Below are 22883 nucleotides of genomic sequence, written 5' to 3' on the forward strand. Positions count from 1 at the left end.
CTCCAACCTTAAAAATAATTATCTCCCAAGTGTAGTTTTTGTACCTTATGAGATTAATAGCAAATTACTATCTAATAACATTTTCCTTTTTGTACATCTCTTTCTTTTCCCAAGTAAATTACCTTAGCTTTTCACTTGCTTAGTTTTCTATGTACCTACCACAAATACTTCCCACACACTCCACAATACCCTAAGATCAATTACTTTAATCTCAAAATAAGAGGGAAGGTCATTTACCACTTGAGGACTGAACTGAAGAGTTCAGGTTTGTGGAAAATGATAAAAAACTAAGAAACCTAACTCTGAGAAATACTATGGAAAATCAACTAGAGTGAAATAAATTTTATCAGGTATTTGCCAGACTATATACTAAAAAGCAGACCATGAGAGGAGTTCCACTTCTAATGAGGATGTAGACAACCACAACAGAATCTGTCACCCTATCAAAACAAGTCAGCTAAGTTTGTTAAGAGCATGGTTTTCCTGAACCCACGAGAGTTAAGGATGCAACGTAACCTAAATGGAACTAAATTGCAGAAAGTTGAGCCTTGGTAGAAAAGAGGCCCACAGTGGTCTCTTTCCTGGCAGAGAAAGCCACCAAACGTGAGAATAAGGGGAAACCAGCCCAAACTTTAATAAGTTTTAACAGAACACGTAGGCTGACAAAACACTAGAATTCCAAAGATTTCACAGAGAAAACCCACACCACCCAAATACTCATTCCCACAGGTCTTCACCAAGTACTTGCCAAAATATGCCAAAGGTCAAGGGACAGGCCTGGAAAGCTGAGAAGCCATAAGAAGCTTATGGTCTCCTTCAAATGCAAGGAACCTGTTCTCAATGTAGAGGAGGAGAAATGAGCAGGGGAAGTGAAAGAAATCAATCCAAGAGACTCTAGGCACTCTTGGGGTTGAGGTGGGACAGGAGAGGAAAAAACTTCACCCAGGAACTCTGAACATTGAACTACCAAAGCTGGCCTGGTGAAGGACTGCTGAAAAGAACCCCTAGAAGGTACAACTAGTAGAGACGGACCTCACTAGACAGGACTAGAGAACTGCCCAGAACTCTGTAATGGCCAAGAAACCAACAGCTGGGCTGTAAAGCAGAGAAATTGCCCAGGATTCAGAAAGATATAAAGCACAAAGAGATAACTGAACTTACATTCAGACAAGTCCTGCATAAAGTAAAGTTTTAATACTATTCTCAAAATACTTGAACTAATTAAACTTTGTAGTGAAGCCCAAAACTAGCTTGACTACACATCTTACCAAAATATCTTATCAAAATAACACAAGAAAGGATGGGCCACTTTCTGGAGGTAAATAATATTTACTTCAACCTTTACTGTTTTTACACAAATGTGCAGCATTCAATAAAAAATTACCAGACAAAAGAAGAGAGCAGCAAACCAGTCAAAAAAGATGAAATCATTAATATTAGGGAGGACACAGATGAAATTATCACAGACTTTAAAATAACTGACAAAAATGACTAAAGGATCTGATAGAAGAGAGACAACATGCACAATGAAATGGAAAGTTTCATCATAGTCACTGAGGCTATAAAGGATCATACGGAGACATCTGAAATGAAGAGTACAGTATCAGAGATTAAAGATCTCTTTAGGTGAATTTAATAACAGACAGAAATAAGCAGTGAACCTGTGAACACAAGCCAAATTTAAGTACCCAAACTGAAAAACAGGGGGGAAAAAAAAACAGAACATGCAAGACCAAATGTCAATTGGGTTTAATTGGAGTCCCAGAAGGAGATGAAAGAGAAAATGGGGCAGAAAAAATATATGAAGACATAATGGTCAAGAACTTTTCAAAAATGACAATAGATATCAACCCAAAGATGCAAAGGAAACATAGTTATAGTCAACCTGCTGAATATTAAAGAAAAAGGCTGAGTGTCAGCTACGATGACAGTTAATCCCTGGAAAACTCAGACAGAAGGGGAATCAGCACTCATTCTCTTTTCCAAGGACCTCGACTAAGACCTCTTGAAAAAAACTGGCATGTGGCAAGAGACAGGAGACAGTGCCTCCTCCTTAGTGGCATCTCATATGAACCGAAAGCCTTCAATCAGGAGGAGAGATACAAGAAAGTCTCCCATACGCAAGGTCCAAGGGAAAAGATCCCCTGACCCCTGACTCCACTATGTACTTTTGGGGGAGGGGGAGAGGGGAGGAGGGAGTGTGAGGCAGGAAGCAGAACCTACTTGCCTACCTCCCACAAACAAACAGGCCTTTCACCATGTAACAATAACCGGAGTCTAGTGCTAGAAGAAGGTAAGAAACACTGCCACCACCCCGCTTCTGACAAAGGTACACTGATGCTGAAGAGTGAGAAGAAAAAGCTATCTGACACTGGGACAGGAGCAAGAAACTGTCAGGGCCCAAGATCCTGCACTAATTTAAGGCAAAGATCTGCAACTACTAGACAGAAAAGTCTGTAACAAAATATTAGCAAATCACATACAGTAAATATACAGTAAAGGTAATACATCATCATCAAGGGAGGGCTAACCCCAAGGAGCAAAACTGGTTTAATATTTAAAAACAAAAATATTAGCACCTCATTTACAGTACAAAGGAGAAAAACCCCTACAATTCTCTTGACTGATGCTGGGGGGGGAGGGGGGCGTATTTGACAGTGTTAGTTTAATATCCATGATTAAAAACTCTCAGAAAACTAGAAAAAGGAAGAAATTCTTCACTCTGAAAAAGGACATCTATGAAAAACTAGAGCAGCAATATATGTAATAGCGAAATTCCCTTCCCTTATGATTGGGAATAAGACAAGAGTGCCCACTGTTACCATTTCTATTTAACAATGCACTAGATGTACTGGCCAGAAAAGAGAAATAAAAGGCATAAAGATTGGAATGAAATAATTATATTATCTGGAGATATAATTATGTCTATGGAAAACTGTATGGAATCTACAAAAACAGTAAAATTAGTAGGTGAATATAGCAAAGTTTTAAGATAAAAGATAAAAAATGGAGTGTTTCTACATACAAAGAACAATTGGAAAATGAAATTTAAAGAAATAGCAGTTACAACTGTAACAACAAAATCTACAGATCAATCTAAAAAAAGATAGTCAAGACCTCTACACTAGAACTGCAAAAAATGCTAAGAGAAAACAAAGACTGAAATGACAAGACTGTGTTCACCGACTGGAAGACTCAATTCTATTTAAATGTCCATCCATCCCAGTTTGATATGTAAATTCAACATAACCCTATCAAAAATTCCAGCAGGACTGTTTTTTTTTAAGAAATTGATATGCTGATGCTAAAATTCCTATGGACACAAGAGAGTTCTACAATAACCAAACCAATCTTGAAAAAAGAGAAAGGATATTAGAGGATTTGTACCAGCTTATTTCAAGACTTAATAAAAAGCCTAGTTTTCAAGAGTATAGAATGGGCACAAGATAAATAGGTCAAATAGAAGAGAGTCCAGAATTAGACCCATACATATATAGTCAACTCATTTTCCACCAAGGCACCAAGTCAACCTACTTTTCAACAACTTTTCAAGAATATGGAAAATAATAAGCCTCAACCACTATTTACACTATCTTCAATAGGAAAGAAGACTCTTAAGCTTAGAGGAAAACACAAAATACCTTTATGCCCTTAAGAAATAAAAAGCACTAACCACAAAAGAAAATAAAAATAAGCAAACCTCAAAATTAAATCAAAATTTAAAATGGCTACTTATCAAAAAACACCATTAAAAATGAGTAGGCAACTCACAGGCTAGAGAAAAAATATTTACTGTATGTCTATCTGACAAAAGACTGATACCTAGAATATATAAAGAACTGCAAATCAAAGAAAAAGATGAACTCAATTTTTTTAAAAAATAGGAACAGAACAAATTACAGATATTTCATGAAAGGGGATACAGGTATAGCCAATAAACACATTAAGGAGTGTTTAGTATCAGTGATCTTCAGGAAAATTCAAATTAAAACCACAATGTAAGAATACTTCACACCATCTACAAATGATTTAAAAATATTCTAACACCATAAATGTTAGTGAGGATATGAAGGATATCAGTTTCCTATATGATAAAACTCAGTGCCTTAAAACAACACAGATTTACCAAAATGAGTTTCAATGAATTAAAGAAAGTCAAGGTATTCTCAGGACTGGTTCTTCCCCGAAGGTCTGAGAGGAGAATCCATAACTGCTAATGGCCTTCTATGTTCCTTGACTTGTGCCCCACCCCTCCATCTTCAAAGCACCTCACTCCCATCTCTGCTGCCCTCTCCTTCCATGGTCAAACCTCCCTCTACCCTCCTTATCAGGACACTTGTGATTACACTTAGGGCTTATCCAGCTATTCCACGAAAAGCTCCCTATCTCAAGATCCATAATCACATCTGGAAAGTCCCTTTCACCATACAAAATAATACTCACTGGTTCTGGGAATTAGGACCTGGATGTCTGTGGGGTCCACTATTCAGCCCATCACATGGATAACTGAACACTCAATACATTGTTGATGGGAGTCTAAAAATGGTACCCTTTGAAAAAATGGCCAAGTTCCTAAAAAGTTAAAACTTAAACTACCCTTTATCACAATTCCACTCCTACACAGTCAAGAAAAATGAAAACTTATGTCCACAAAGCAACTTGCATAAGAATGTTGACAGCAGCCATATTCACAAGTCAAAACTGGAAACAGCCCTAGTATCAAGAATACTAAACAAACAGTTGTGGTATATTCATACAAAGGAATACTGCTCCAGAACAAAAAAGGAGTGGGCTACTAAATTTCATAAATTTATTTGGCCATGGAAACCCTTAATTTAATGGGCATCTCATTGCTGCCCTGGTACCCTTTATAGTCCAGCTGTGGTTGAAACACTAACAACTGGAAGGAGCCAATACGTGACTTTCTTTAGCAGTACAGAAACAGTGGGAAAGTGAAGTTTGCTCAGTTAGGCAATTGTAAGGTAAGAATTGACAGCAGCACTGTTAAGCTGTCTACAGTGGTAGACTCTGTAACACACATAAATAAGCACTATAGCATATACAACTACAACTTGACAGAACAAAGCAAACACAACTAAACTCCATCAAACACATGTAATAATCCAACAAAGCAGGCGTCTGGGACTACCAGGCAGCTACAGGTACACTTAGCTACCTTTGGCTTCTGCTTAATTCCTATTCTGTGCTGTAGGGGAGCCACCTATATAAACCTCAATACCATGTGACAGTCTTATCTGACCGCAGAGGACATGCTTATTAACCTTTGGAAGGGAGAGGTATCGCGGAAGCGACGGGAGAGCAGAACTCTGAGGAGAGTACAAGAGGCAGAAAGTTCAGCATGTTTTCTACAGAAAGGCAATGTTTTAGGAGTTACGGCCCAGGTTTAAAAGCTGCAAACAAGAAATTGCTACTGATAAAAGTATTAGTTATTTTAGATACAGTTTGTGTACGTTATGGACCAACTGGACGTGGACAGTTTAGGGAAAAGGAGAATTCAAAGGTACTACTGCTAACTAATGGAACTGAGCAGCAAGTGATACACTAATTACTATTTGGAACACAGAGAAGCAAATGTGATCAGGAATAAGGTTTCAAGGTTAGTATCATCCATGCCTTTATACACGTAACCGTGTTCATCACATGATCAGGAAGCACCAGAGAATACGAGAGAGGGTAGTGCCCAAGCAAGGCAGAGACAACTACTCTTGCAGAAAAGCAGAGCAGCCAGTCTCTAACGCTTGGTTCCCAGGACTCTCCAGGTCCTGCTGATGTCCATACCAATTTTATCTTTAGAACAAAATTATTTGAGTTACATGAGGAGATCTCTGTTCCTTGTACAAAACTGATAGAACAAGCAAAATGTAACAGGAATCTATCTTTAAGTATCTACACCTTTGGTTCAATGAATCCATCCAGGAGAATTCAGCCTAAGAAAACAAATAGAAACTAAATCTTTACATAACCAGACAAAAGGAAAGGGTTTCCCAGGGTAGGAAGAAACTGAGTATTCTGTTACACTTTTGTTAGGATAAATGTTTCTTATGAGTTGAGATGTATTCTTGGGGATCTAAAAGTCTATAAAACCATTTTATTTTCTTCATGGAAATGAAAACATGAAAAGTTTAAATCTATTCTGGGTCATCTGAATGACCTCATGACCTAGTACTGCCACATGATTTCAGCATCCCCTGTCTTAGAACAGCAGTTATGACCACTTTAGAACATGCAATCACTGAACCTATCAATCTTAACTTGTCATATCTTAGTAGCCATGATTGACTTGACACCTAGCTATTTATCTCCAGAGAATCTTTAAATTATTCAATAAAACAGTTTTACAGTAATGCTGATTTCAACCAGGTGAGCATTTTAAATAATTAAGGTATCATATTAAGCCAATAGTTTTGAAATGTAAGTCAGACTGAATTTAAGTTTTTACAAGGAATCAATGTCAATATGTTCCAAGTTGAAGACAAAATGAAATAAGAAAATAAGAAAACTAAATTTATGATGGAGTTATCAAAATATAAGCAAGTCATTTACAGAATATACAGATTTCCTTCAATAGTGTGGCAGCAAGGTCTGCACTCGTTAGAATCTTTTCCCCAACATCTACAAGAATTAAAAAATAAGCTGATATTAATTGTTCCTAATTCCAGCAAGAAGTAATACTTATGTAATGCAAGTTTCAACAGAATAGGAAGACTTTATCTTTACAGCTAAGAAAGCTTCTTCTCAAGTAACATCTTAGTAAAACTGGGATTCTAAGATTACTCACTGGAAAGTTTCAGCTAAGTAAGAGGTCTGATTATCCTGAACTAGCAAATACAGCCTTCAAATTATTAAAAATGTATAATGTAGTTTTACAAGTAGCATTCTCTGTTTTATTAATACAGTTCATATTCTTTGCAGTCTTCAACTGTGCTGTTTCTGCTGTTTTAATTCTGATATAAACCCTATCACTGAATATTACAAGAATGTCTAAACTCTTAGAATGTTTTTCATTTTCTTACATTGTCTTTTAGAATACACAGATTTATATTTTAATCTAAAATCTTTTATAACACAACTTTGCTTTTTAAATAAATCCCTATCTAAGTAAGTTAAGTCCCCAAACACAATAAGGAAACATTTACGGAGTGCTTACTCTATGACAGCAACCCCTGAGCCTAACAATTAGGTAGCAGTAACTCATTTAATCCTCATAAGAATCCATGGGGGCAGGTACTATTACTCGCAGATGAGGAAGCCAAGGCATGAGTAAGTAGCCTGATGATTTGAAGTTTCTAATTTATCAGGAATTTGTTTTTGTTTAAGGGGTAAGATAGCAATCTAAACATCTCCTCTAAGGATAGCCTATTTTATCAGCACCATATTATTGTTTTCTTAATAATTCACAATGCCACTCCTGTCACACATCAAATCCCTATAAGCAAGCAACTGATTGTGAGCTCTACATACTGTTTATTGGTGTTCTTGTTCTTACCTATACCAATACCACAGTTTTACTTACTATTGCTTTCTAGTAAGTTTCAGTATCTTTAGGGTGAGCCCCCTCTTTATTTTTCAAATTTATTTTAAGTTTAGCTTGTCAAGTACCACCAGAACCCTGCTGGATTCTGACTGGAGGTGGCAATGAGTTTAATTTGTGGAGGACCAACCAATTACAATGTTCAGTATTCCTATTTATGAAAATGAGATTTTTTATTTATTCTGGACTTAATATTCACCAGTAAGTTGTATAATTTCCTCCATACAATTAACATCTTGTTAAATTTTTTATTCTTCCAGGTACCAGATTTTATTATGAATGGGATGTTTATTTTTAAGAAGTTAATAATTCGGTCATCCAAAAAAAAACTATTGAACACCTTTGGGCCACCCATCCAGCTCGATCAACTATTAAGCATCTTGTATTAAGTATTTGATCAGATGTAAGAATTAAGACATGATACACAGGGAAGGCAGTACAGCACAATGAAGACAAGTAATGACTCCACAGCATCTTACTACGCTGATGGACAGTGATTGCAATGGGGTAGGGATGGGGGGACTTGATAATATGAATGTTGAACCCACAATGTTGCTCATAAGATTGTGTATCAATGATACCTTGGAAAAAAAAAAAAGAATTAAGACATGATAGATGCATATAACTGAAGTTCCCTAGGTGTAACTTTCTCATTCTATTCCCTCTTGATTCTGAGATAATCACTATCCTGATTTTCCTGTATGATCATTTAAAGATTTTTTGCATACTGTATCCATATAATAGAATTTTATAAATTTATATGAAACTTTAATATTGTCATGTTTTTTTTTTTCCACTCAGTATTGTAACTATCCATGCTGATACACACATGATCCTCAACTCCAGTGCAGCCATTTTTGGCTATCATACAGCATTCCATAATGACTCTATCACAGTTCACTGTCCACTTTCCTGACTACTATTTGTTTCTAATCTTCCTCTCTTACAAGCTGCCATGAGTGTCTGGCATCAATATTCTTATATGTGAGAGCTCTTCAAAGGCAGAAACTTTTCAAACTTTTTAATGAAGAAAAGCAGCCCCACAGTAAGAAATATATTTTATACTGCAACCTCTCACTCACACCACACACACAGTCTCTTTCTCTCTTAAAACAGACATTTCACCATGTTATTCTCTGCTGTTTCTCCAAATTGAGTTGTGAACCATTAGTGAACATCAAGTCAATTTAATTGATCCTGAGAAGTATCTTTTAAAAAGAAAAAAACAGAAAGCAGAAAAAAGATTGATAATAGAGAAAATAAAAGAGAATATAGGAAACAGCATACATTTATTTTAAAATCTTTAATTCAGTTTTTGTCACATGTAAAATGTATTTCCCACAATGGGTCTGTAAAAAAATCATATGAAAGGCACTGCCTTAGGACATATACCAAGGAGTAGAAATGCTGCATGGTAGGACATGCACATATGATTTTTACATACTGTATCCATATAATAGAACTTTATAATTTTATATGAAACTTTAATACTGTCATTTGGTTTTTTACGAAATACTGTCAACACGGGTTATACCAACAGTCATTCCCACCAGGGAAGTATGAGTTGCTATTTTACCCACTATCACCAAGACTTGTCATTATCTGGTCCCTTGAAATTTAGCCAAAAGAAAGGGAGCAACATAAAGAGCTGCTGTTCTGCACATCCCTAATTACCAACAAGCTTGGGAATATTTTCATGTTTATTGATTTTTCAGGGTTCTATTCCTTTGAATCATTTGTTCACATTCACCACATTTGTCTTAATTCACAGAAATTATTTATAGTCTGGATAGCGATGTTCTGTTAATTACACATGCACATGTAACTTCATACAGCAACTGACCTTTTCTATACTTATTTTACTTTAGTGTGCTCATTATGTATACATTAGCACCTTCCTAAAAATCCTTCCATATGCTGCCATGTTTTGAAAGTCATGAAGTCTAAAGTTTTGCTTTTCATACTTAAATGTACTTAATCTTTGTATATGCTGTGAAGTAGGTATCTTCCCTTCCTCAACAAAGACGACTAAGTATACCATATCTTCTCCCTAGCGATTACAATGCTACTTGTGTTTCTGGGCTTTTCTTCTTCCCTTAGTCTGTATCCAAGGTAAATAACCATCACTGAAGCTACAGACTATATGTCTTGGTATCTGATAAAATGAATTCTCTTTCACCTCCTGGGATTTTAACTGGAATGATACTGAATTTATAAATAAGTGGAGGAAAACTGACATAGTTATGATACTATGTCCTCTACTCATAAACACAAGTATAACATCTTATATTTTGAATTATATGGGTCTCATAATTTTCTCCATTAGGGTCACATACGTTTTTATTTTTTTCTAGTTATTTTGTAGTTCGTGTTGCCATTTTAAATGGTGGCTTTTTAAAATTTAAATTGTTTGTTGCCTGTATATACAAATACTGGTTTTTATATACTTTCAAAAATCAATTTCATTGAGGTTCAGCTTACATGCAAAATGCACAGATGTTAAATATGTAACAAGTTTGATGAGTTCTGACAAATCTATGCCATATAGTAACCATCATCCTGATCAAGATATAAAACATTCCATCATCCCAGAAAGTTTCCTTGTGTCCCTTTTCAAGCTACCTTCTAACCCCAGGGAATTACTGATCTGATTTCTATCAAACTAATTTTACCTGTTCTAGAAATTCAGATAAATGGAATTATACCATATGTACACTTCAGTGTCTGGTTTTAACCAACACCCTTTACTCAAATTAAGCAAGCTCTCTTACATTCCCCGTTTTCTAAGAATTTTCATCAAGAATGAGTCCTGAATTTTACCTCATAGTTTTTGCTTCACCTACAAGATTATTCACATGGCTTTTCTCTTTTGATGTGTTAATGTTATGAATTTCAATTAAGGGTTTTTCTCATGTTTAATCATTTTTACATTCCTGAGGCACATCCTAATTAGTTATGGTAATTTTTGTTTTGAGCAATACTACCATTTTACCTAAACTTTTGACTGCCATGTTCATAAAGGAGATGTGGCCTACACACTTCCCTTCTCATACTACACATATCCCATGGGGGTATCAAGATTACTATAGTCTAGCAAAATGAGTTTTCGTGTTTTCTTCTATAACATTTTGTGTAAGAGTGGAATTACTGATTCTTCATATGTTTTGTAGAACTTGCCCATCTGGAGTCTTCATTTGGGTTTTTTTTTTTTGGATTTTGATTTTATTTTGGTACAGGTAGATTTCTAACTATGAATTTAAGTTAATTATAATCTAGTTTAGTTTCTCACTCTTAAGCCAATTTTGGTTATTTATTTTGCTAGAAATTGTCCATTCTACCTGTTTTCAAATTTGAAGGCAAAAAGCTGCCCACAGTATTTTTAGTTTTAAAATGTCAATTTGTCTGCAGTCATATCCCTTTTTCATTTCTAATATTTTTCTGCTTTCTTTTCCTCCTTTAACAATCTTGGCAACTGAGTCTTTTCAACTTAGCACCTTTAGTATAGTGGATCCAACTTTATCTTTTCTTTTTTTCATTTATGTTTCTCAACTTTATTTTCTTCCTTTTTCTATTCATTACATTCTGGGTTTTTTTAGCTCATTACATCATCAATTTTTAGTTCTTCACCAATAAAACATTTAAGGTTCTAAGTTTCCCCTAACAGGACTTTTGCTGTATTCCAGTTTTGATAAACAATATATTCACCTTTCTGTTCTAAATAGTTTCTAATTTCTATGAGTTGTTCTTCATCCCATAAATTTAGGTTTTTCAATGCACAGCTATGAATTTGGGAGTTGGTATCTTCCTGTTATGTTTCTAAGTTAGTTGCACTAGGATCCAAGGATGCTACTTGTACGCATAAATTCTTAGGAACTTGTCAACACTTGCTTTCAAGTCTAGTACATAACCAATTTTTGTAAAATTCCATGGGTACTTGAAAATACATCTTCTGTAATTGCTGTGTGCTTCCTTGACTGCACCTTTCCAATCCTGTACAACCTTATATTTTTATCTATTTTTTCTTTAATTACTGAGAGATGTGTTAGTCTCCTGTTATGCATTTGTTGATTTATCCTTATAATTCTGTCAACTTTACCATAAAGAGTGCTATAGACTATTTGTGTCCCCCTACCCCCAAATTCCCATATTGAAACCTAATCCTCAATGTGATCATATCTGGAGGTGGGGCCTTTGGGAGGTGATTAGGTCTTGAGAGTAAGCCCTAAAGAAGAAGATTAGTGCCCTTATAAAAGAGACCACAGGGAAATTCCCTTGTGCCCTTCCTCATGAGGTTACAACAAAAAGACAGATGTCTATGAAATAGGAAGCTGGCCCTCACCAAACACAAAATCTCCTAGCGCCTTGAACTCAGACTTCCTAGCCTCCAGAACTGTAAGAAACACATTTTTGTTGTTTATAAAGCCACTGAAGTACATGGAATTGTTGAAGCAGCCTGAATGAACTAAGACATAGATTGTATCTAATATCTTTTTAAACTTTTACTTGGAAACTATATGACTGTACTCTAAGGTGTGTCTACTAAGAAGAAGCATTTAATTAAGTTTTTTTTCCAAGTTTTCATTCTCCTTTAACCTGTAAGCTTAATCTGAAATTGTACTTTCAATTTACAGAGACATTTAACCTTATCTTCTATCATTTTATGTTGTGTTTTCTAATTGCTATGCATTTCCTTCGCTTTTTTTCTCCTTTCCTTCATTCTGTGGGAATGCTTGAATTTTCCTCATTTCCACCCCACTCCCTGTCCCCACTGATTTGGAGTTATACATTCTATTCCAATTCTTTCAGAGAGCTACCCTTAAAAAAAATTTTAATGGAAAACTGTAATCAGTGAGTTGCAGGTGAAGACAGCAACCTTTTAAAAACCATAATAGAGGAGTTAAAAAAAGACAAGAAGAGACGACGTCATGAAGATACGGAGAAGAGGAAAGAGAAAACAAGCAAAATTTTTCTAACTGTTAAATGGATGAATAAGTAGTAACTGTGAATAAATCAGAGACTAAAAACTCTAGGCTAGCTCTGGGGAAACATCCTGATTTACAAAACAGAATCCTCAGAAGGCTAAGTAACAGACAGCACAGTCTTAGAGGAACTGAGGGACAGGAGGGGAATGAGATAAAATAGGCAGGATTGGGTGAGAGATACTTTAAAAGCAATTAGACCCTTAGATTCACTCCTGGCCTCTATGCCATTGGGTAGATGCTCCTCTCCCTCTCCGGATACACAATGTTCATTTTCAGCAAAGAGTAAGACAGTCTCCCTGGACTAGACGACCTGGGTACCTTTAGGAAAAGAGGGAGAGTAAATGAACTTGAGCTCACTGCATGCTAAATGTAAACTCCCTGATCCCCTCCTCCATTGAGTTCTGGCTCCCAAAATACTAGCAGCCAGGCCTTTTCCCATTTAGTCAGATCAAGACTCCTCTTTGGAGTAGCTGACCAACCCAGGAGGAAAGATGGACAGACACTAATATTGAAAGTTTACCAACAAACAACCCACTCAGATCGCTCTACAGTGAAACTGAAAGGAGACAAGTCTCAACCACATGCTTAATTTCCAATCAGCTTTTTAGACCCCTATCTCTGTAATCAAGGATTACCTTGATTATCTGAGGAAAACTGACAAAAACAGAAAAATCCAACAGAGAAAGAAAACACTGCAAAAATCATCACTATAGTTGGAGAAATAAGAGAAGATACAGCAACACTGGAGAAAGAGCAACATGCCTTACGAAGGGAACATTCAAAGAATCAAAGAGCTGTAGGATAGCTTGATAGCTCTCGATAGCACAAACTGGGGAGAGAGAAAGGGATAATCAATAGAAGGGCTGGAAGATAAAGTAGAAGAAATCTCCCAGAATGTAAAACAAAAAGATGGAAAACAGTAAAGTGAAGAAAGCTGAGTAGACCAGCTGAGAAGTCCAGTGTCCAAGTAAGACATCCAGAAAGAAGTCAAAGCTAACGGGCTGGTGGGTGTAGGCTTATCCATCAGAGAAATCAAGACACATTCCCTGAACCAAAAGATTGGAGTTTTCAGATTGAAAGGGCCCATCAAGGGGCCTGGACCACCCCAGGACAATGGAAGAAAACACACCCACATCAAAGTTAGTAGCTGTAAAACTTCAACTGCAACAGAAGAGTCTCCAAGGGGAAAGTACAGGTCATACAGAAAAACTCGCAATGGTAACATTGTAGGTGAAGTCAACAAAGCATGCCTTCATAATTCTGAAAAAAATTACTTCGAACCTAGAATTCTATTACCTAACCAGGGTAGAACAAAGGTATTTTCAGACAAGTAACATCTTCAAATATTTACCCCACACACTCTCTCTCAAGGAAAGGTTTAGGTTTCCTCAAATGGACGAAGAGCAAAATAATGGAGATGTAACAGGAGATCGTGAAGGACAGCTTTCCTCAAATGGAAGAAGAGCAAAATAATGGAGATGTAAGAAAGGAGAAAGGTGAAGGAACCCCTTAGGATGACTGCTGTGTACTAAGTGTAGAGGCGACCAGTGAAAACTGGAGAAGGTCCCAAAACACACAGCAAGAATAATGCCAGGCTTCTCCAAAGTGAACAAACACCAAAGTCAATGGAAGCATGATTTTCACTGATGAGACCCACAATGACTGTGGTAAATGGTTGAGAGTGAGACAATAAAGAACAGCCTGGAAACTCTTTTAACCAACTTGTCAGCAAGAGATTTCCAATCCACAGATTACAATGCAAAAGGGGGAAAAAAAGCCTGCCTGATAAGAGGAATTCTATTTGCACATGCTTCTGTATGTGTGAATTTCTTTAAGCCAGTGCTGTCTAACAGAAATAGGATGCAAACCACACATGTACTTGTAAATTTTCTATTAGCCACATTTAAAAAGTAAAGTAGGTGAAAAGTCATTTTATTAATTATTATTATTAATTTGCCCCACTATACCCAAAATATTTTATCAATGTATAATCAGTATTAAAAATTCAGATGGCTTATATTCTATTTTTGTACTATTATAAATCTAGTGTGTATTTTAACACTTGCAGCCCATCTCAATTCAGACTCCCTACATTTCAAGTGTTTAAGAGCCACAAGTGGCTAGTGGTTACATACTGGCCAGTGCAGCTCCACAGGAATACATAAAAAGGTAAGAACAGTGGCTACATTTCTGGAAAGTTGAACTGGGTAGTAGGAGGTAGGCCATATGAGACACACTTAACTTTTCATTTACTCTTGAATTTTGCACATGTATATTACCTCTCCAAAAAAATGAATAAAGTACATTCCCTAAAATATACAAATGTAGATATCCTTTGACCTACTTCTACAAATCTCTCTCACTGTGTATAATGATGTATAAACAAAGTTATTTGTTCCAGCACTGTTTTTAGTACCATGGATGGGAAATACCCTAAATGCCTATCAATAGAGGACAAATACAAATACATGCAACCAAAAGAAAAAGTTAAAAAAGTACTCATTATGTATTGACATGGAATTATCTACAAGATGCACTAAGTAAAATATATGACCATTTGTATTAAAGGGTAATATATGCAAAGTTGCTCACATATGCAAAAAATCTCTGGAACAATATACAAAAACCTAGTAATGCTACTTGCCTTTGGGAAGACAACTGGATAACACAGGCCAGGCTGGCAAAGAGACTTTTCACCATATGTCCTGCTGAATTTCAAATTACAGAAATACATTACCTGTAAAAAAAAAAATATCCTCTACATCTAGCTGATATCTGCTTTTTATTTACCCTGCTTGGCCTTCATGTGATTGTTAAGTCCATCTACAGACTAATGTTTTTCTTGTTCCTCCATAGAGAGGTTTGAGACTTGTTTTTCCCACAGGCCACAGATATTTCAATGATATCAGGGCAGTTTATATATATATCTTTTTTAGCATACAGTTCCCAGAGTTATCTCTCTCCTTTCCTCAAATGGCATTACAACTCCATCCCCAGCTACTGGACTCTTTATCTAGCAAATTCCCCAAAGACAGCTTTTCCTTAACACTGATTTTTTCAGGTTTCTGATACCTGAGGACTTTTTTCTCCCTTCCCCCACCCTCCAAGATCAACTCTATACATAAGAGAAAAAGTCTTATATTTCTAGCAGGAGGAATGGGCCTAATCTGTGTCTGTTTTCGCATGTCTGTGTGATTTTAAGAAATCTAGATAAAGAGAGTATAGACAAGAACATCAAACACTGAAGAAAGTATGATAGTTGAGAATAGACTGCTAAAGTCAGCAGTTAAAATTCACTGAGGACTTCTGAAAGCAGTGGGAGGAGGAATATGAAAAAGAGTGGCAAAAAACACTTCACAAAGTTCAAGTCTAGAACAAAGGAAGTGATTAAATATAGAAAGCAAATGGAGATTTCAAATCTCTTCAAACTGCAAATACAAAATATTCCCCAAATACCCACATGAATTTTTATTTCAAAAGAAAACCAAGTTAGATAATTTACCTGACACACTCTGAAATATCAAATTAGATACATTTCAACATACAATACTTGAAAAGTGATGGTGCTGCCTCATAAAGAACATTTAAGTTCTTGCTGCAAATACCATAAAATCACTGTTAGATGGCAATCCATGTTCAAACATGCATTACACAAGGAATATCACACAAGGGAAAATAGCAGATTACTAATGACCTGGATTTTTACAACTGTTTAAGTCAAAGAAATCAGGACAACAGAAAGCACTAAAAAATAAATTAATTAAATACATTAAAACTAATAAAAAAAAAAACCACCAAATTTCTCAAGTCTCACTGTAACAGTGTCAGTTAACTATGTTTTTTTCCCCAAAGTTGTAAACTAGTAAGGAAGACACTGCCAACTGGAAACCTAAGTTTTCCAATGGAGAACGATGGGTAACATGCCTTTTGAACAAAAGCAAACAGAAAACATTCATGTGTGCAATTTTATGGACTGTTGAATTCTAATGTTAGAGCTTGAATTTAACCTTGAAAGTAGGTCATTAGTTCAGTGAATGTCTGCATTATATAGGGACTCCTATGTAAAGAGACTCCCTGTTCTTCACTAGAGTTATATTTTTTTCACATTTAATGAGCTGTGTGGAACCTTCAGATCTATAATCACCTTGTAAACATAAAATTACATACTGGCTTATCATTCCCAGATTATTAAAAAGAATCCAACTATTAGACTTCACAGGCCCAGACTCGAATCAGCACAAATATTCAGTGCTTTAATGGCCCTTCAAATTCCCAGTTGTCTTTGCCCTCTGCTGAAGCAGCAACTTACACTCATGTCAAGTGGGTACTGTCTTCCAGTGTAAAAGGGCAATCAAAGCAAAGTCTAGAGTGGTGTTGTCTAATAGAACTTTCTATTGGATTAAGATTAATTAAAATTAAACTTGACATTCATTTCCTCAGTCACACTAGCCATATTTCAAATGCTAAATAGCCATACGTGACTAGCGTCTACCCCACTTATTGGACAGTGTCAGTTAACAGCAAAGATTTTTCTCTACAATCTATTACTCCTCTGTGGAGCTTCAAAGGCTTCTCGAGGTTAAGAGTCAGAGGAAAACTAAGCAGGCAGGGCTTCAGCAACTGCCTGTTACCCTTACATTTGAAGATTCTGCATAATGTTATTGTTTTATTTTTTTAAAAGCCTTCTGGTTGCTGTTGTGTGCATAGGGGTGTGGATGCTCTAAGATACAAGACTACTGGTTTCTAGCAGAAATGGCCAATGCACAACTTCAAGCCAAAGCTAGACTCTCCTGATACTTAAAACATTTTATAAAGAAAAGCTTAATTGGCCAGCTTACATGAGCTACAGCCTCACCAGCTGTCTGTGAAGTAAAAGGTTGGTCTAAACATGGACAATTTGCATTCACTGCCACAGATAGAGCATCTTCAGTCAACGAAAAAGTTTCCACAGTTCATTCAAATCAAGGGAGAAAGCTCATGGGCCTAGCTTCCATTGTAGTATTTATCAGGACTTTACTCTGTGAACTTTGCAAGTCAGATTCACCACCCCACATTTTGTAATGACAGGTGTGATTAAGACAGACATTTCCTTAATATTTACAACACCTTAACCATTATCTCTTTAAAGAATATTTGGAAGAAGCTGAAGCAGCATATGAAAATGTACTTTACATTAAATACAGGCAAATTACAAGATCAGAGATTTGCTATACTTCCTCAGATTTTTTTTTTGTAACTGAAAGTCTAAATGAACTTCCAGAGACTGGCCCTACACGATTATTCTTCTTATTTACAGAATACATTAAACCTGAAACTATGCCCTTCCCCCAAAAAGGGAAGAGAGGCAGGGGTAGGATACTGTAGATTATTCAAGGAAATGAGGTTTTCAGATGCAAACTGGCATGAGTACTGAATAGTTCACAATTAAAGTCTACTCTCCCCAATGCTCTAGTCTCAAGGCCAAATTCCAGATTTTGAAATATTACAGAACTACCTGGATGAGTTAGTGACAATTTCACAGTAAACTCACAAATTTTAATGAGAATAAATCACTTTACAGTTTGTTTTCTTAAGGGTACAAACCTCAAAACAGATCTAAATGATCAGGCACCTGTCCTATCAATGTGGCTCAGTTACATGTAAGAGGAACCCATTCATTCTAGAATGTAAGGTAAGTATGTTAGTCACAGAATTACCCTAATATTTCTGACTCTCTGGCCAAACCAGAGGCAGTACCTAAATCCATGTGACTTGGCAAAATTACATACTCCCTACATGAAACTACTTGAAGCGAAAATTGAAGCTAAAAGCTCATCTGAGATGTAGATCCAGAGTCAGCATTGAACTGTGTCCTAACTGAATACACTGCAATTACATGGATCTGGAGAAAAGATCAAAATTGATCACAGACAAGAAGTAAGCATCAAACTGTACATTTTAAATGAAAAAGGCTGCACTACTTTTGTACTTCTGGTTAAAAAAATATCCTGTTTTTTAAAAAACTAGTAAGCCTGTGTATTATAAGGTCATAAATTAATATATGATGGAGGAGATGGTTTAGGAAGTTAACTCTGAGGTAGGAAGAAGGACCCAAAAAAGATTATAAAGGCTTATATTGAATAGAATTCACATATTAGAGGCAAGAAGACCTCAACAGACTAACCAACCATCCACACTTGTTGGGTCCTGGAAATCTCTAGCACTCTTCTTATCTTAAAGCCTGAGTCATGACACCCCTGTAAGCTGACAAAACAATGACTTACTCTAAAGGAAAGGTGTGGCATGGAGTAGGTACTACACCATTTAGATCACCTTTCTGTACTACTGGCCTAGCATGAAAAAGATTTTTCAGTCTGGATTCTGGCAAAACAAATGAGAAACATCTTGGTCATAGTATGTACTGTGGATCCTCCATGGAAAAAGTTATTTGATATAGCACAATGTTCTACCCCTTTAAAAACATTTTTAAATCATCCTGAATGACAATCTAAAGTATATTATGTAGATTACCACACTTAAATTCCCAAACACGATTTAAGCTAATTGATGAACATTCATTACTATGCTTTCAGGTCTGGTCCTGCACTGAATGGCCCCAGACACACTACTTAGGCTCTGAATATTTGTTTCTGTGTCTTGTAGATTATCTCTATCATCCTCACCAGGCTGTTATCTGTTTTTTCTTACAATAAACAGTAGGCTAACAGTTCCCCATCCTCCTACCCCACCCCCCACTACAGTCCCCCTAACCTCCCGCATTACCCACAGTCTATTTGTTTCTAATCTACTATGTGTTCAGAAGCCAGATAACTTTGCTTGTCAGAAACATTTGTAATAAATGCCAATAAGTTCTGATTAAAGTTCTCAATGGCTCTCCTATAAAGCTCTAATTTGGCTACCCTAGGCCTTTTTTACCATCAGGTTTGCAAGGATAAGAATGCAGGTAAATCATCTGGATTAGAAAGAAAGTTGAAAGCCACACCAGAGATCAAGAGAAGAGATCAGCTGGGAGGACCCTTATTATGTTAGGCAATGTTCTAGGTACTTTAATCACAACCATTTAATCCTATAATAATCTTAAAAGGTAGGTGTTATTGCCTCCCTTTCCAGGCAGAAAACCAAAGCTTGGGAGGTAAGTAATTTGACCAATATAGTAAAGGAGAAACCAACTATCAGCCAAGGTCTCTAACTCCAAAACACAGGGCCTTTCCAACATAAGACTGTGGCCCAATCCCTATTCTCAGTTTAGCTAATTGTTTTTACACTTTAATTCTGATTCTTTCATTGGAACCTGATTCAGGTTTTCTTTCTTTCCCCGGCCGGTTTTTAGAACTAAAAGAAAATGGATAATCAATACAAGACCAAATTAAGATCACCTCTCATAGTGTTGATCTGTTCAGCAACAAATACGTTTCTGAAAGCTTGGTCACATCTTCAGTCTGTACCATTCCCCACCAAAATACACTGAATGTTCCCAGAGACACTTAAAGTTGACACCTGACATCCTCCCTAGGGCTGTTTCCTACGTTTCAGAAAGCAATATAAGCACATTTTAGGAACTGGCTCAGTAATGTATTACAAGCTCCCTCAATTTGTACAATAACATTTTTCTTTTTTCTGACTCTAAGCCCTTGAGGACAGGGCAGGAGATTCTTGAGGAGTTTCTACTTCTGTAATTCCATTAAGGAAGAGAGGCATACTGGCTCCCTGTTAGATACTTTAATGCCTAGTCCAGGGCCTGACAGCAAATGCTATTTTATTTGTTCAATAAATGAATAAAACACTATTTGTTCAATAAATACAAGTTTTTTGTTGAATAGATGCATAACCTCTCCTGAATTGGCTTTGAAATCTTTATATTTCACATTCTCAATTTCAAATACTTAGTGGAAAACATCTTTCCTGCTATAGAAACTAAGAGCTTAAAATTGGCTCTTCTATTCCCACCAAAGGACAAAAAAATCTAAAAGATATATGCCCCTCTCCATCCTCTAAAAATGACTCTTGTCCCAAGAATATGAATAAACCTCCATCTGCCAGAATGCACTAAATACAGCTTTTATATGCACTACAAAAACACCTGTATTAAAAAGCTGCTACAAAACGAGGCCTTTGGAGACCTAAAGTACAAAACAGAATCAAAACCACAAAAGAATAAGGAGAGCTTTATAAAACTGAAAATATTTGCAAAATGTAAAAAATCAATAGGTCTTTGATAAGCAGGTTATGCAGCTAAACTGTTTTCCATTCACATATTTTCTCCCAATGTGTAATAACAAGATGATAGCAACATGGTTCTAATATTTACAATACGAATATGATAAACGCACCTTTTACCATCAAGTAGAAGCAACCTTTGTTCCTATTATACAGAATTTCTGCTGTAATACAGAAAACCATCCCTAAATTCTAACTTGAGTTAAAACACATACCAGATCTGACCAGCCGCAAACAACAGGAAATTACTCTGCACAGTTTCTTACAAGACTATTATTTCATGAACCTTACAGATTGTATGGAGATTTGACCACTTAGGTATGATAAGGTACAGTTAAGTTACAACCTTGAAAAACCGAACTTTTGTTGTGAACACTCACAATGTGACATCAGTTCAGAAGGTATACCTTACAAAGTATAAAACAAGCTTTAAAGCAATTTCTTACTAAAACGAGCCCAGAAATGGATGCTTCCAATCACACTACATTAAAACTGGCCAATGAACTACTTTAAACTCAATTTTAACATTAAGAGTGTGTTTAGGTTGGCACTCACCTTAGAAATGCCCACGGACTTGAAATATTCTTATTTATTGAATGGAAACTGAATTATTATTTTACGGAAAAAACTAAGGAATTTTTAAAATAAAATGAGTGTTACTTTACAAGTTTAAGATGTTTGTTAAATGACTTTTGGTGGAGAAAATTCAATATTCTCTATTTTTTTAAGGCAAATGAAAAAAGTCCTCAAACTACGATCACTTATGAAACCCATTTTACATTATTTCTCCCTTGTGTTATGTTTGCTTCACTTTATTCACATTAAAATCCCTCAAACTTCATTTAACTATATGACTTACACTTCTACGTAGGAAAACTCTCTTTTAAAGGGGGTCAAACTAGAAAATGGCAAATGAATTTTCAGGGTAGTAGCAAATGTATTATCTTATCAGGCTCAAGGAAACCATCCTTACAATCAGTACAGGTTCAACTCATATGAAATGAGAAAAGAAAATGAAAACCAAGATTATATAATCATTCACAACTCTGGAAATTCAAATTTCAAGGACCATTTTTGAAAAGATGGAATTACTCCAAGTAAGTGTGCCTAACCACTTAGGCAAAAATGTGTATTTTAAAAAGTTTAAAACACCAAAACTTAGGATACTCCAAACTGTAACCAACAAGAATAACTTTTATGGGAAACGCTACTGCCAAATTCGTTTTACCTGGAGATGGTTTTCTAAATAAAGGTTTAGTTGACAACAAGCCGGTAATACTCAGCTTTTAAAGGGTAAAAAGGAACGATAAAACCAACCTAGGTATTGTTTTTCTTTGGTTTAGGAAAGAAAATCATAACCGCATCTGGGTTAAGTAAGTAAAAGACAAAAGTCCCCAACGCAACAGTCCTCCAGGAGAGAACAAAACAAAGTTGCAATTTGAAAACCAAGTTTGAAATACGTGAAATCAATTAGCTTGCTTTCTAAAGACTAATGTTAAAAACTAATAGGCTCCAACTCAGAGTAACTTTCACAAGTAGAGAGTATTAACCGTGTTTGCGGGAGAGTACACACAAGCAGTTCAGAACCCCAAGACTATAATGGTTAACAAAGGTTACAGGACCAAAAAACAGAAAAAGTGGAAGCGAAGTATCGCACGCTCCTAACACCGCTTCCCAGCAACTCCCGAAACAACTCTGCCCCTCCGGCTTTGAAAATCTGAACCACAAACTATCAAGCGCGTCCGCGGCGGAGGGGAACGGCCGCAGCCACCCCGCCCCGGCCCAGCGGGCAGCTCCGGGCACCGACCCTTCCCTCGGCCTGCCCGGCCCCGCGCTCCCGCACCCCGAGGACCGGGCGCACCGCGGCCCCGACCGCACCACACCCCAGCCCCCAGCCCCGTGGCCATGTGACGCGGGGAGCTACACCGACCCGAGCCCGACACCAGCACACCCCCAGCCCCAAGGGTCCGCCGGGCGCCGCGGTTTACCTGGACCGAGGCTCCGGGTCCCGCCCCGTCAAAGCCGGGGGTCCGGGACCTTTTGTTCCTTCCTCTTCCGAATGGGATGAGGGGCTGGGAGGGGAGAGGGGAATGGGCGATTGGAGGCGGAACTGAAAACACTCTGGCGGCCGC

The 22883-nt window shown here is 36.7% G+C and overlaps 1 protein-coding gene across 5 annotated transcripts in view; it reads right to left on the reverse strand.

The window, feature by feature from the left end:
* SMAD2 (SMAD family member 2) overlaps positions 1 to 22883 on the reverse strand; it is an 89977-nt gene that overhangs the window by 66567 nt on the left and 527 nt on the right. For 4 of the 5 annotated variants that reach the window (XM_036918648.2, XM_036918645.2, XM_036918646.2 and 1 more), the window contains exon 2: positions 22740 to 22823. The exons of the other annotated variant lie outside the window; for it this stretch is intronic. The gene's annotated coding sequence lies outside the window, so the exon portion shown is untranslated. The remainder of the gene's footprint in view (positions 1 to 22739; positions 22824 to 22883) is intronic. 5 annotated transcript variants of the gene reach the window in all.

This window comes from Manis pentadactyla, chromosome 6 (genome assembly GCF_030020395.1).
Source record: "Manis pentadactyla isolate mManPen7 chromosome 6, mManPen7.hap1, whole genome shotgun sequence".
Lineage (NCBI taxonomy): Eukaryota > Metazoa > Chordata > Mammalia > Pholidota > Manidae > Manis > Manis pentadactyla.